Consider the following 11696-nt stretch of genomic DNA (forward strand, 5'->3'; position numbering starts at 1 on the left):
TTCCATGTCTTGGCTGTTATAAATAGTGCTGCTATGAACAAAGTGGTGCACATATCTTTTTGAATTATAGTCTTGTTGGATACTTGTGCAGGAGTAGGATCATATGGCAACTCTATTTTTGTTTTTTTTTTTAATTCATTTTTTAATTTATATATTTTGGCTGAGCCATGCAGCATGCAGGATCTTTTCCCCAACCAGGGATTGAACTCATGCCCCTTGTAATGAAAGCATTGTAATAACCTTTAATGGAAATGTCTGAAAAAGAATATATATACATATAAACATGCATATTACCGAGTCACTTTGCTGTGTGCTTGAAAGTAACACAACATTGTAAATAAACTCCTCTTCAACTAAGAAACAAAAGATTATGCAGAGAGGAGGAATTAACATAATACATAAATTGTAGTGTCTTGAGTTTTACCTTTGTTTACAAAGGAATAAGAAAACCCTAACTGAGGATCCTACCACGGACACACCAGAAAGGGCCAACACTAATGAGTGAATCCACAGTCTCTATCTAGGTGCATAGCTGAGAGTCTGGCCATTTCAAGGGAAGAAGCAAAGGACTTGAGACCAGAGCAAACCTTGGACCCTGCCCACATGCCAGAAATATGACCTGTACTATCTTGCACAATTGAGGAGCTGCCTCTGTTGCTATGGTTCGTCTATCATAATCTGAGTTTTTTGTATGCAAAGCACATCATTGAGTGGGCCCAACATCTCTAGTTCTTTTGCATGAGTTGAGCCATGTGGCTTTGTTCTCCTACTTGTGCCAGGGAAAAAAAGAGAGTCCCAGAAAATTCTGAGGGACTGAACCTGATTGTAGATCTGCTCAAGGACAGGCCTGGAAGGAGTAGAAGTAGGTCCTGATGAGACTTTCAGTACTGTGATTTCCCTCACTGGTCACACACATCCATGGGCGTGCAACATTCCTCATATGCAGAGCGGAGGTGGGGGGTGGATTATGTCCTTTTCCAGGAGCTACCCTTCTGAAAGCTTCCATTAGGTGACTTGCACACTGGTAGCCACATTTAAGTGTTTACTAAGTTATTAATTTTCACTTTTTCCTCTACTGTGCTTAGCTGCTCAGTCATGTCTGACTCTGTGACTCCATGGACTATTGCCCACCAGGCTCCTTTGTCCATGCAGATTCTCCAGGCAAGAATACTGGAGTGGGTTGCCATGCCCTTCTCCAGGGGATCTTCCTGACCCAGGAATCAAACCAAGGTCTCTTGCATTGCAGGCAGATTCTTTACCAGCTGAGCTACCAGGGAAGCCCTTTTCCTTTTCCTCTACTGTTCGCTATTTAAACTTCATAAACCTAGAGTTACTTAACTCTAGAGTTACTTCCATAACTCTTAGAGTTACTTCCCAAGAAGATATTGAAGAAATTAATTTTATATCAAAAGACTAAAGAGGAACTGAAATATGCTGGCATGTACCTCCATAGGCAGCTTTGGAAAAAGTCATAGATTCATTAAAGTAAAATGAAATACATTTTTTATTCTCATGCAATTCTGTCAGTGTTTCATTTGTACTACAGTGCAGCAATTCTCTAATGAGCATTGGAAAGAAAGTAATAATAAATTAGTGAAGAAATTTCTGTACTTATGAAACTTGCAGTTAAATGACAAACTAGAAAATTCATAAAAGACAGTACTTGTGTGCATGTGAAATTGTAGTGAGGGTGGGAAGGGAAATGAGACAGAGAGACTGGAGGGGAGGTGATGTACGTGGGTATCACTGCAACCACTCTTGCTTTATATCCAAGGGCTTGTTGATACCTAAAAACAGTCCAGGGTTTGATGTACTGGTTCCTATTTGTCTTGTTTTGCTCTGTTTTTTGTCTTTGTCTTCCTTTGTTTCACTGACCTATGGAACAGATGTGCTAATCCAAACCACGTAATGTCCACAGTTAGGTTCTGATGCTAGTAAGGCACCTCATGACTAATATACAAGTCTTTAAAAATAGAAGAGCAGCCTACCTCCAGAACAAAGCTTGCAGGCATTTCTGCTTCATCTCTTAAATAAATCCTGGCTAAAACTTGGGGAGTTGGTTTATTTAGACCAGGATCTTTTCCCCAGGTTGTTAGTTTCCTTAAAATAAAGCTACTTTTCCTTTACCCAATACTTGTCTCTCAGCGTTGGCTTCTTGGGTGATGAGCAGTCAAGCCTGTTTGGTAACATCATGATGGAACAGCTGCTGGGTCTTTACTATGTGGGATCTTCTAGGGAGAACTCCTCACCATCATTTGACCAGAGACTGTAAGGGAAGAAGGGATACTCTCATGTGATTGTTGAAGGGTGAATTCTAGGCAGAGGGAAGAGTTAATGCAAGGCCCTGGGGAATGAGCATTCTGTCACACTCAAGGAGCAGTAAGGAGGTCAGTGAGGCTGGAGCAGAGTTAGGCCTGGCCATGTTGTTGATGGGTAACCAGGGGTCAGATCCCTAGGACTCAGGGGGATGTGTGCATTTTGGCTTGAAATCCGATGAGCAGAAATCTATGGGGAAGATGGACTGAGGAGTGGCCTGATCAAATCTGTTTTGTTGGGTGGAGAACAGCTTACAGGGTTAGGGCAGGAGAAGGAAGGTGGTTAGCTGCTGCAGCCACAGGCATCCTGTAAAGAAGTGAAGACAGCCTCGACCAGGTAGAGTAGGGAGAGTCAAATAAGGGTCATTTCTGGAGCTGTAGCTTGAGACTTTGGTGGCTGGAAGGAGATGAGGTGGAGAGAGGGGAGAAGTCAATAGAGTCCACGAGTCTGGGGCTTGAAACATCTGTCAGAAAGGACTTAACTATCATGGGACATGGAAACTGAAGCAGAGCAGGCTCAAGGGAGGGATCTAGTTTGGCTTTGGCATGCTCAGTGCCCACACAGAGATGTGGAGGCAGTGGGGGGGAGGGTGTAAATCTGGACTGTATGGAAAGGTTTGGAAAGGATAAATATATGTAGAAGTCATGACAGTATTAGCTATCACTAATGCTACAAGACTTGATGAAGTCAGCAAGGGGATGTGTTACTGAGAAAGAAAACTGGTCCAAGAGCTACATCCCAGGTGAAAACTAATGCTAAAGGGTTGGGGAGAGAACTAGAGACCATCCATGGAGCCAGAAAAAGAAAGGCACATGAGTTTAGAAAAATGCACCAAACAACAAAGACAATGATAAAAACTATAGAATGTATAGAGAGTGTTAGTCGTTCAGTAGTGTCCAAATCTTTGTGATACCATGGAGTGTAGCCCGCCAGACTCCTCTGTCCACAGAATTCTGCAGGCAAGAATACTGGAGTGGGTAGCCACTCCCTTCTCCAGGGGATCTTCCCCACCCAGGATTCGAACCCAGGTCTCCAATTTTGTCGGCAGGTCCTTTACTGTCTGAGTCACCAGAACTGGAATCTAAATGAAGGAAATATTTCAAGGAGAGAGACACTGACTGTGATGTGAAGTCAGTAGAAAATACTGAGGGCTGAGAATCTATTTACCTTGATACAATTATTCCAAAGTGTGATGGTGATGCAGACACAGCTCTGTGCATTAACTCACACAAAAGCAAAGAATTGTGTATTTAAATGAGTGGCTATATGGAATGTAAACTATATCTCAAGAAATATACTATATAATAAAAGAGTGTTTATATTTATTAGGACATATCTACTGAATAGTGTACTTCCCAGGTTTTCTTAACCCAGGGAAAGTAAAAACAGATATTTAGAAAAAAGAGATGTATAAAAATATGCAAAATACATTTACAACACCACACACTTCAACTTGCCCAAATGTCCATTATAAAATAATAGATGAAGATTTTGTGATATTCTCTTACAGGGAAAAATTATTCAGTCCTAAAAACAGAAAGAACTGCTTTCTCAAATAAAAATATGTGACTTAGAGCAAAAGAGAGAAACATCAAAGTGTATGTTGTGATTTACTTAGTGTTTGTTAAGTTCAAATTCTGCCAAACTGATAGATGTTTAAAAAAACTGAAACTGAGGCAGCATGGGGTAACTGGGTGTGTTTCAACTGAAGTTTGGCAGAGAGGTCTTTTCAGTTCTAATGGATATGATTGATATGTTTGTTGATACATTGAAGTTTTGGAACTGTAGAGGTTATGAATTTTAAAGATTTGTGAAGACATAAAGTGAAGATTGGCACATTTCACTATATTTCAATTGTATATTGATATAGACACTCTAAGAAAGAGGTAAAGAAAAATTACAATTAGACAACAACAGAATAACATTTTATTTACAAATCTCCCTATGACCCCTACTTCCCTAAATACTGTCCATTTCAGGATGCTGATTGCTGGTTGGATTCCAGGTGGAAAGTTGGGGTTTGTTGTGGCTGATGGTCCCATGGTAACTGGGCAGAGCACCGTGGTGAGTGAGTGCCTTGGAGGGGCTGCCATCCTCTGTGGAGCCTGGCTTTGGGCTGATCCTTGGGAAGCTAAGTGAGATGATGATATTGCTGCTGCCAAGCGGCCAGAGTTCACAGTTCACTTTCCAGAGTTTCCAGTGGGAGACAGTGGTGTGTCTGCCTGTCATCAGCTTATTGGTGGGTCTCTTATTTACACTTAGACTTGTTCAGTTTGTTAGAAGTCAACTATATGTAAGACACAAAAAGCAGCTCACAGAAACACTGGCTGCACAGACTGATGAGAAATGCCAACTCACTGACAAGTACCGTGCTGCCAAAAATGAGTATGCAGAGATGGAGACATCTTTAGAGAATGCCAGGCTAGAGAGTGAGTCAATAAGTGTACTCAGTCTTACTGACACTTACAGAAAATTGAGGAGAGTCAACTTGATTTTGAGGCAGGAACTCAATTCTCTGGTTCAAGGACTGATCAAAGAGAGATTCCTGCAGAGGAGGAGATGCAGGAGATGCTAAAAGTGCTTAAGTCTTTGGAAGAGGTCATGAGAACCACCAGATCCCAAGGGCCTTTTCCAAACCAGCCAGGTGGCCAAGCACCAAGCCCTGGTTGTCTCTTCCCTAGGAGTGGGCCTGAGTATTAACTGTGCTGTTCCATACCCTCCTCTCAGGCCTTCCAAGCTGCCAGACTGCATTCACCCACCTCCATGACTGTCCAGCACAGTTACGCTCAGACCAGTGGATGCAGGGGAGCCTCCACCATGGGCTTCAGTTCCTCAAACTTTATATGCTGAGCACAGTAGTGATGTCCTTCCTGGTCAAATTCTTTCATTTAAATGTAATGAAATTCCTAGAACATGCCAAAAAACTTGGGACTTTCTCTTTTTACAGAATGCTTGGATTATTTCTTATTACAATGAAAGAAAAGTACTTTAGAGACTAATCTTTTACTCAGTTTGAATCTTCATTAAGCCACAATTCTCAAAATAGTTTTGGCATCTATTATATATCAATCCTGTATATATGTGTGTGTGTGTGTGTGTATAATATATAGTATTACATGTAGAAATATTGCATTATAATGTGAAAATATATGCAGTTCATAATTATAGACTTTTGTCTGGCAATAGCAATACTTACAGATCTAAATTCATAACAGTTACATGTTTAAGTCGTTTAAGTCAAAGAACTCGTCTGCCTTTTTGCCTTTAAAAAATGTAATCCCTCTTTGAGAGGCTCTTAAATAGAATACTTAGAAATTTTTATAACAATATTTATATTCGAATTTAATAATGGCTACATTTGAAAAATGCCATGGAGATGGTATGAGCTTTTGGACCAAGAAGAAACCCAGCTGGACAATATGGGGGAATTGCTAGTCACTGCTCCTCATCTTTCCCTCCCCATCATGCACTCCTCAGTAGGAGGTTAGGGAATTCTCAAGGTTTTTTCCCTCACATAATTGAGTCCAAGTTCCACAATGAACATCTTTATATGTAAATGATGTCCTCTCATTAGACATGAGCACACACTGGTTTTTATCATGGTATAAGGAAAGCAGTACATAACACTTTTATAACTGGAGGGAATCACATGAGTAAATGACAGAGACAGCATCAGGATATGGTAAATGGCATTTCCCCACAATTGATAAGTAAAAGTGTGCTTGGATTGGAGAAAATTAATGAAAACCAAAAAGAAAGTCCACGTCTTTTTGTCGGGGTGATGTGCAGGGGATGGGGAGAAGGGAGAGGAAGATTCCAGATAGGAAAATTAAACTGAAGTCATGGTATGTATTGGGATGTGATAGGCTTTATGGAGAAATATGAGCAGGGAAAGTGGAACCAGTGGACTCGGGGGGCGGTGGTGGTCTTAGTAGAAGTGGTCCTGGAAGGCTGCTCTGCTTGAGCCTCGAGGACACCTGGGTAGAAGCTTTGTAATCTGAAGGGACAGTTACATGTGATATTTCTGAAGGAGGCAGGATCATGGTGGGTGTGAGTACCAGCCAAAATGCAAGGTGGCCAGAATGCAGTGAGGGGATGGCAGAAATGGGGGTGAAGGCCACCAGGTATTCGAAAATGGAGGGAGCTGACACCACAATCAGTTCAGTTCAGTCGCTCAGTCATGTCCGACTCTGCAACCCCATGAATCGCACGCAGCACACCAGGCCTCCCTGTCCATCACCAACTCCCAGAGTTTACTCAAACTCATGTCCATCGAGTTGGTGATGCCATCCAACCATCTCATCCTGTCGTCCCCTTCTCCTGCCCCCAATCCTTCCCAGCATCAGGGTCTTTTCCAATGAGTCAACTCTTCACATGAGGTGGCCAAAGTATTGGAGTTTCAGCTTCAAACATCAGTCCTTCCAATGAACACCCAGGACTGATCTCCTTTAGGATAGACTGGTTGGATCTCCTTGCAGTCCGAGGGACTCTCAAGAGTCTTCTCCAACACCAAAATTCAAAAGCTTCAATTCTTCAGTGCTCAGCTTTTTTCACAGTTCAACTCTCACATCCATACATGACTACTGGAAAAACCATTACCTTGACTAGACGGACCTTTGTTGGCAAAGTAATGTTTCTGCTTTTTAATAGGCTGTCTAGGTTGGTCATAACTTTTTTTCCAAAGAGTAAGTGTCTTTTAATTTTATGGCTGCAATCACCATCTGCAGTGAATTTGGAGCCTAGAAAAATAAAGTCAGCCACTGTTTCCCCATCTATTTGCCATGAAGTGATGGGACCAGATGCCATGATCTTAGTTTTCTGAATGTTGAGCTTTAAGCCAACTTTTTCACTCTCCTCTTTCACTTTCATCAAGAGGCTTTTTAGTTCCTCTTCACTTTCTGCCATAAGTGTGGTGTCATCTGCATATCTGAGGTTATTGATATTTCTCTGGCAATCTTGATTCCAGCTTGTATTTCTTTCAGCCCAGCATTTCTCATGATGTACTCTGCATATAAGTTAAATAAGCAGGGTGACAATATACAGCCTTGACGCACTCCTTTTCCTATTTGGAACCAGTCTGTTGTTCCATTTCCAGTTCTAACTGTTGCTTCCTGACCTGCATACAGGTTTCTCAAGAGGCAGGTCAGGTGGTCTGGTATTCCCATCTCTTTCAGAATTTTCCACAGTTTATTGTGATCCACACAGTCAAAGGCTTTGGCATAGTCAATAAAGCAGAAATATATGTTTTTCTGGAACTCTCTTGATTTCCTTTTAAAGAACATTGCCTGCCATTTTGACTAAAGCTTAACCCAAGTTGAAGTCTGTGACATTGATTTGAGGCTGAGAACAGTGAAGGCTGGGCCAAGGGAAGAAATGAAGGTGGAAATGGAAAGATCGAATCAGATCCAGAATGAGTCCTACAGGGATAGACCATGAGATATGACGATGCCTGTGAGTCCCACGTAAAAGAGGAGTTGGAATAAAGTCAAGAAATTTCTCTCTGAGCAACGGCATCAGAGATGGTGTTTTCTAGTGAAATGAGAATGAAGGCAGAGGAGTGTAGTTGGATGGAAAATTGGGAGGAGACAAGGCCCTATGACACCAAAGCAGAAGTACCAAGTGCATAGGGTTATACAAGGGTCTTAGGAGTCAGGGAGTGATTACAGATGTAGTATAAATGTGAAGAGTCATTGGGGAGTAAAGTTCCTTTGCAGAGAGGTAGCCCAAGGGCTGGGTTAATTTCATGACGTAAACTCTGTGGGCCTGTTTGTGCTTAGAGGCCAATTTGGGTTTCCAGGTATCAACAATAAAACAAGTTTCTGCAGTGGTGGTTTCTTTGACTCTGTCCCCACATGTTTGGGCTTGAGCTGTGCAGAATCCCCCTCCTAGTCCTTTTTCACAGCATGGGAAGGGACACGTCAGGTAGTTACAGAGCCCTGAGAGAAATGAGGAATGTGGTCTGAACCATCACAGAGTCATGGTACAGGAAGTGCTGCTCTTGTCTTTGCCTCTTGTCAAATGATGCCAACCAGTGTTTGACCTGGAGACTCAGCCTGCAATTGGGTTTTGAACTCTGGGATGTGCCTCTGTGTATCCTTACTCTCCTCACTATCAGGTAGTCTTCAGATGATAAGAGATCCCACCTTCCCTTATGCTTCTCAGGGCAATTTCCAGCCCTATAAGCCTATGAACCATTGAATCCATTCCCTCCCACTTCCCAAGGCTGAGGTTCAGCATGCTTTAGCCAGGAAGTCAGAACCCATGAATGCCACATGAGTCCTCTAATCCCGCCTAGCAATTAGCCAGAAAATAACTAACCCAGATGGGAAAAGAAATTAAAAGCATACATTATTTGGATCTCAGTCCATCCTCATGAGGACAAAATAAGGTAGCATCTGCTATAACACCATATTATAGAGGTATAAACTAAGATGCAAGAAAATTCAGTCACTCATTCTAGTTGACCACTCCTGCAAGTCAAGGCCAGCTTTCAGGACTCTAATATGAAGACAGTGCATGTAAATGTTTATCATGTGGGTCCCATGGGAGCCAACAGACTAGGGAGAAGAGGGCAACTTTCTGAACTGTCCCGAATATATAGTTGACAATAAAGCCATTTGTGGTGATGTGTGAAGGGGGTACACATGATGACGTATGTACTGAGAGTGTATTTTGAGTGCATACTATGAATCCAAGTGGTTCTGTTCAAATTTTCCAAGGTGAGTCAGGACTTTATTCCATGCAGGTATGCAAAGCTGCAAATGAGGGTAGTAAGCCTGTTGGTCGATTGTGCAACTGGGTGGTTGTGCAACCATAAACATATGCATATTATGTATGCACATATACCTGTACCTACATGTACACGCACACATACATATGTATAGTTGTAATATAGGTACATGAGAGTACTCAATAGTTAGAATATCTTCCCTATTTTAAAAATACATTAAAAGATAATTTATCACATTTTCCTATATTTTTTCTTTGTTTCCCTGTTCTTTGGGGAACTCTCTGCATTTTTTTCTTCATTTCTTTCATACTAAAAGATGCCCCCCCCAACCCTGCTTGTTCACATTGTGTGCAGGGTAGGAATCAGCTGACTGTGAACTCTATGTGCCTGGATGGTAGCCTGTATCTCTCAGTGCTCCTCACTGTGCTAACTGATGGGAAGTATACAGAGCTGGAGGTCTTTGACCTGGACTGGATGTCTCTAGATGTCTCCACACATGTTCTTTAGTCTCCTGCCTGGCAGGATTAAGCATGGGTGCCAGGATTCTGGAAGCTGATCAGGGAAAGAAGAGGTGGGATCCCATTTGTAATATGTGATTAAAGCTCTTGTTTTCAGCAGGACAGCTTATCCACCTATCTCACCTTTGCTCAGCATGATTTTTATGAGATTTAACCAATTCTTGTATTTATGAAACTGACTCATTTTACCTGAGTTTCCAATTTTAACCTTTATGTAGCTACACTGTGTTTATATATTTTGTTATTGCAGGATATGGAATGTGTCTCCAGTTTTGAAGGAAATTTAGAAAGCTACTATAAACATTTAGTCACACAATTTTGGGGACCTATTTTTTTCCTTGGATAAAAACTTGATGTCCAAATGGCTGGTTCATGCATAAGTTGTGTGTTTAAATTAATTTTTTATCAATATAAGAGCTTAAGTTGTTCCATATCGTTCCCAGTATTCGCTATTTTTTTTTAGTTGTTATAGTGGATATCACTGTTGCTGTTATTAAGCATAAAAGTCAATATGTTTTGGTGGGGTTTACCTGTATTTTCTAAAGGAAGATGTTGCCCATTGATTCGCCTACCAGGGTCAGTTAGATGTCAATGACAGATATGTGTAGCACACGAACACCGAATTCCATAATTGATATTTCATGATTCTAATATGTGAGTCCAAAGCACCAATAAAAATTGGTTCACTCTTTTGTTGCTGTTTTTGTTCAGCTACTCAGTTGTGTCCGACACTGTGTCCCCATGGACTTCAGCATGTCAAGCTTCCCTGTCCTTCACTGTTTCCTGGAGCTTGTTCAGACTCATGTCCATTGAGCCAGTGATGTCATCCAACCATCTCTTTTCCTCCAGCCCTCAGTCTTTCCCAGAATCAAGGTCTTTTCCAATGAGTTAGCACTTTGCGTCAGGTGGCCAAGTTATTGGAGTTTCAGTCAGCTTCAGTCCTTCTAGTGAATATTCAGGGTTGATTTCCTTTAGGGATTGACTGGTTTCATCTCCTTGTTGTCCAAGAGATGTTCAAGAGTCTTCTCCAGCACCATGTTTCAAAAGCATCAGTTCTTCAGTACCCAGCCTTCTTTATAGTCTAACTGTCACATCTGTACATGACTACTTGAGAAACCATAGCTTTTACTACATGGACCTTAGTTGGCAAAGTAATCTCTCTGCTTTTTAATACACTGTTTAGGTTTGTCATAGCTTTTTTTCCAACGAACAAGTGTCTTGCAATTCCATGGATGCAGTCACCATCAGCAGTGATTTTGGACCGCAAGGAAATAAACTCCTGACACTGTCCCCATTTTTTCCCCATCTGTTAGCCATGAAGTGATGGGACTGGATGCCTTGATCTTAGTTTTTTAAGCACTGAGTTTTAAGCCAGAGTTTTCACTCTCCTCCTTCACCCTCATCCAGAGACTCTTTAGTTTCTCTTTGCTTTCAGCCATTAGGGTGGCGTTATCTGCATATCTGAGGTTATTGATATTTCTGCCAGCAATCTTGATTCCCGCTTATAATTCATCCAATCTGGGATTGCTCATGATGTACTCTACATAGAAGTTAAATAAGCAAGGTTACAGTAGGCAGCCTTGACATATTCCTTTCCCAATTTTGAACCAGTCCATTGTCCCATGTCCAGTTCTAACTATTGCTCTTCATCACCTGCATATAGGTTTCTCAGGAGGTTAAGGTGGCCTGGTATTTCCATTTCTTTTAAGAATTTTCCAGATTGTTGTGATCCACAGAGTCAAAGGCTTTAGCACAGTCAATGAAGCAGAAGTAGATGTTTTTCTGGAATTCCCTTGCTTTTTCTATGGTCCAATGGATGTTGGCAATCTGATCTTTGCCAATTTCAGCCCTCCTTAGATCTGACTTCAAACCTTAAGCAAACACCCAAAGATGGGACATTCACCCTATTTATAGCCTCAATCCCATCTTGCTGGCAAGACATTTCTCTCCATTTTTCTACAGTTTCCATTTGTAAGACACATATTTTCAAAACCTTATTCGACATAGGAAATATCATGATGTTTGTGATTTGCCTTAAAAATTTTCAATAAATATATTGGGGGAATATCAGAGTTAAGATTGGCAATGGTTGCTTGTTGAACCCAATTTTATTGAATCAATTTCCCCCTTTT

This window comes from Giraffa tippelskirchi, chromosome 3, assembly GCF_054371585.1.
Source record: "Giraffa tippelskirchi isolate mGirTip1 chromosome 3, T2T-mGirTip1v1.2.pri, whole genome shotgun sequence".
NCBI lineage: Eukaryota > Metazoa > Chordata > Mammalia > Artiodactyla > Giraffidae > Giraffa > Giraffa tippelskirchi.